Genomic DNA, 5,000 nt, shown 5'->3' with positions numbered 1-5,000 from the left:
ATAGCCAACTACAAGTCAACGCAAGTTCCAGACACCTTGGGAAATTCAAATTCAGTCTGTATTAATTTCCTGTCTTTTGGATAAACACATACATCACTAAATTACCACCACGACCCAGCCTCTGGTCCACTAATCGCATTCTCACAGTGCTGGACTGCCAGATGCAAAATTTAGAAAACTAATGCTATTCTTCCAATATGGATGCCTTTTATTTCACAACTCCCAGAAGAAAAACAGTGCGTTAAGTAATGACTTATGGCTGCACCTTTGCTTAATTATACTTTTAAATAGATGTATTACACACGTACACATCCAATGCCTGCTTAAGCAAGAAGCAATATGATCCCATCAGACTACCTAGTTGGTCTCTATTCCAAAACAAACCCAAGTCAATGAAATTTAACACAGAATATGAAGCACATACAAACATAGCAGATGCAATTCCAGCTGACTGCCCCACACAAATGAAGTGACCCCTTATTTCAGTACGAAAGATTCACATGTAAACTTCAAGTACATTAAGCTTGTTTTTTGGTTTTAGCAAGGACAGAGTAAGACTCTTAATAAACACACTACCATGCGTCACTAAAAACAAAACAAGGAAATGGCACTACCCCGCCCGTGCCCACTGATGAAGTTGCAAAATACGCGTGATATCAGCATTAGCTGAAAATCAAACAAAAATCGGTATTTAAGGGGACCACTCAAATTTGTGGCACCCTATTATTATGCCCCACAATATGGTAAATACTGAAGAATTTGATACAGTTGAGAGGTATGCCACCTTTTTCACTGCAGAAATCAGTGCTGTGTTCCTGTTCCAAGTAGCTGATACACAAACACAGGAAAGGCTGACGCAGCTTACCCGCTATACCACCTTCACCCATACTACAAGGTAGATTCACGGTCACCAGCAAGCTACTTTAATTTGGTATCCTGGTAAGAGCCTTACTCTTACTAAAAATAATACTTATACAAATGGTAGTGTTATCCATATCGGCAAGACTTTCAAGAGCGTGAAGCCACAGGGCCTCCAAACAAATGCAATACTCTCAAGGGTTAAAACATTTTCTAGAAGACCAGCCACAATGAAAGGTTTAGATATACAAGAACAACAACAACCTAAAAATGAAAATACTGAATATCTATTTACAACAAACACCTGAGTGTCACCTCACAGGAAATATAAAAAACAACACATGGAGAGACAGATGCAGAAAAAATATTTAACTAGACTCGCTATATTTTCCTAACTGACTACAATTACTATTCCCCGGTTTCTTACTAAAGCAAGGCAAGATGAAGTGGGGGGAGTGGTCTTGTCAGTTCCAAAACAACTGCCAAATGTCACATCTCTCACTAGTATCCAAATACAATTTCAGTGCTGGCTATGGAATGACATCTGGTCAACTGATTCTGTGGTTCCCACACTACTCCCCTCACTAGAAACTTGAGCCAGGATCCAACACAGATGTGTCACAACACACACCTACGACTTAAGTTTATTTCAGCATCTGGAGACTGAATTCCTGCAGAGACTAACCAGTCATTCTCTGGTACCCCAGCAGAGCAATTAGTTCACCACTAAGGACAATAAGAGCAAGATCCCAGCCCAGACATTACGTCTCTGGCTGCATTCAAGCATGCAAGATAAAATCTTTATAGCCTAAATCAAGCCATTTAATTTCAGGATATTTTTCATAAGATTAGCTGGGCTGAGCTTAACCCCCCCCCTTCAAGAATCCTCTGTTAACATAAATACATTTCATCAGTTACAATACAGTCTGACATATATGTACATTTATTTTCTGTCCAGCAGGACCCACTGTTGATACTTTCAAAAACAAGCATCTGTACAAATAAATCTGATATTCAAATGACAAAATTCTTTACAAAACTCCAGCTAGTTATGCTGGCATGTGTTACACATGCACTACCCTACCCTCTCTGGCATAACTGGCACTACCTCACATCATCACACTAGTCACTTCTAAAGACTAAACAACTAAAAGAAGAGAAATTAAAGTTAATACATGTGGCCTCTCCAAGTGCCTCTTCCTTAAGACAGCTAGCAACGTTCTTCCCATTAATAATTTGTCTCATTGCCAAAACTATGGAGAAAAACGGTTTATGACTAGATACTAAATGCATTAAAAAATGCACGTCTTGAGGTAAAGGTGCACAAATCCAAGTAAGAGGCAGCTTATCATTAAAACTTGAATAAAACACTAGAATAAAAAAAAAGCACAAAAATCAAAAAAGCATGGCTTCTATCCAATCCATAGTACACCAGATATTTTTTCATTAGACACATCAAATGAGCTCATAATGGTGCTCTGTCCTAGTAAATGGTAGAGTGTTTTTTTTTTTTGAAAGACTGTACATTCTCAATAGAATAGCTGTCCTGAGAATCCCGGGAAAACTGAGATTTCTGGAACCACATCATCTTCCACCATCTGATTCCTAGAAAAGGACCGCTAAGGGTTAGAGAAGCGGACTCAGACGGCAGACAAAGTCTTCCTGTCCTTTTCGTTCTGGACAAGAGTGTCATGTACTGTCTTTCCAAAGAGGGAAGAACCATCGTAGGGAGCGTTGATAAACGAAAGGGTCCACGAACTGACACAATCTGAGCCAGGCATGACACCTCATGGCTATGCCTGTCCCAGCCGCTGTACCTGTTCCTTCCGTGGTGTGGGAAAGCAGCCGCACAGATGTATTTGAGACTGACTTCAGAGTAGACATTTTCACCGAGAACAGTTGTCTGTCCTGCGGCAATAAAGATTCTGGGGGAGACTCAGGGAACTCCTAAGCAAGGTCTCGCTGAAGTCGAATCACATGTGCCAAATAATTCAGCACACGGATAAAGTCGCTGAAGAGTATACGCGCTTCCCAAACCTATCGACCAACCTGGAACTTGTCTGGAGGGTGGACTAAGGAACGCTCCTGTGCTAGTTGCGACCAACATAGTATAAAATGGGGCTCCTTTCGACCAGGGTTGTCTATCAGGAGGAGGAGGAGATAAAACCTTGTCAGGACGTTTGGGGATGGGCTCCTTCCATGCCCTCGTGGTGATGAGGTCCACCAAGGGGTCTGCTGGTGGGGACACCCAGGAAGTAGATGGGCCCATGTCAAAGGCCTCCATGAACACTGACTCATCCCAAGAAGGTTGTGGAGCCGACTAACCTGCCCTCTGGCAGAGGATCTCCATAATTTCTCCGAAGGAGACCTCTTCGGGTGGTGACATGGAGGAACGTTCTCCATCTAAGTCAGTGTCAGCAGTGAGGGGACTTGGGGGAGTCCCAGTGCCTCCTTTTGCACTTGCGGTGGCCCTCTTCAGTGGGACTTTCAGAAGGTGATCCGCGAGCCGCAGGGGTTTCCTCAGGGAAAATGACCTGGGGATCCTCTGGCACGGGCTCAGGATGAAGGGAGTTGTCGCCAAATTCAGGGGGGCCTGGGTGGTATCCGAGGGGATGGACTGGGGTCTCAATCGCTGGGAGAGAACCCTCTCCACAACTTCGAAGGCCAAGGGAGAAGTCCCCCCCCAGACCCGAAGCGGGGACCGGAGCCGAAGACAAGTTAGCCTGAGGTCCGAGGGAACGGATCGGGTCAGAAAGAGTCTGATCCGAAGAATCCATTCCCCCGGGTCAGACTCCATGTCAGCGGGTCCGAGAGTCACTCAGATCCGAGGAACTCAAGGTTAACAGCCAGAGTCGAGGTTGGAGGAACTGTCAGCGTCAAGCTACCAGCTCCGAAGAAGCGAAGAACCTCGGATCCAAGAGCCCCGAAGCACAGATTGGGGAAGGAGAGATGGGGTGGAAAAAGAGGCATAGAGGTCGCCCATCCAGCGGGAGAGGGACCTGGCAAGACTCCCATCTGGGTCTGAAGAAATCTCTGCATCATCCTGTCCATATCCATGTCCGATAGGCTCCGATAGGCTCCGAGTCGACCTCGAAGAGGCCAATTCAGATCTGGCTGGTCTGCTCTGAGGGGTGGAGGGCCTCGGGTCAGAATGTTCCAACGGCTCTGGTGAGAAACGCGGTGACCAGTGCCGAGGAGAAACAGGCCTCATGCTCTTAGATGGAGGGCTGAGAAAGAGCTCCCTGTCTGGGGATCTCTTGCGATGCCCGTCTTTCTTTTTCTCCCTTTATTCTCTGCGTCTTTCCTTTTCCTTCTCTTTTTCTTTATCTTTGTCAGACTCGCTGACTGAAGATCTGTCCTCAGAGGACCCATCGCCAGACGAAGAGGGAGGTGGATTCCCTGTCTGGGGTGGTGCACTAGCAACCGAGGCAAGGCAGAATCCAGCATGGCAACAGGGAGAAAGCCTTTGGTAACTAGCTTGGCCTTAGGATCCCTTAGGGCCCTAGGGTTGAAGCCTGAACAGACAACACATTGAGTGGATAAATGTGCCACTCCTAAGCATATCACACACAGAGTGTGACCATCAGCAGGGGAAAGCTTATGGCCACACTCTGTACATTTTTGAAGACAGGCTTTGGCTGGTCAGCCATAGTCCTGCACTCAAAGGTAAACGTACTACCTTTCCAAAAAAAAAAACAAAAAAAACACACACACAAAGGTAGGGTAAGGGCAGGCACACTTAGATGTAAGCAAAAGTTTCCACTTACTGTCCCTTTATAGCTCAGAGCAAAGAAGACCACGATACAAACTACTGGCGCAGCAAATGAGATCTGAGGGAAGATAGGAGACGGTAGGGCATTATGGGTAAGGGGAGGGGCTCGGAGCAGATGCTAGAAAAAAGTTGCCGGCACGGATCCGTATACCCACAGTTTGCAGATAAAATGAAGTTAACTACTTTAGATCAAACATTAATTGCTTATTTACAAAAGCAATAAACACGCATTGCTTGGATATTATTTACAAAAGCAAGTTTAAAAAAATACAATGAGCAAGTAAATAAATACTATGACAGTAATAAATACATACAAAGAAAGCACTTGAACTGGCAGCAGAGCACAAGAGTAACATCTGTACAAACTGTG

General features: G+C 45.0%; 1 protein-coding gene across 1 annotated transcript in view; it reads right to left on the bottom strand.

The window, feature by feature from the left end:
- Positions 1-5,000, bottom strand: part of PIN1 (peptidylprolyl cis/trans isomerase, NIMA-interacting 1) — a 124,267-nt gene that overhangs the window by 94,912 nt on the left and 24,355 nt on the right. The gene's annotated exons all lie outside the window — the stretch shown is intronic.

Source organism: Protopterus annectens, chromosome 9.part0, assembly GCF_019279795.1.
Source record: "Protopterus annectens isolate FY-2018-M chromosome 9.part0, PAN1.0, whole genome shotgun sequence".
In the NCBI taxonomy this organism is placed as follows: domain Eukaryota; kingdom Metazoa; phylum Chordata; order Ceratodontiformes; family Protopteridae; genus Protopterus; species Protopterus annectens.
This window is presented reverse-complemented; position numbering and strand designations above follow the sequence as displayed.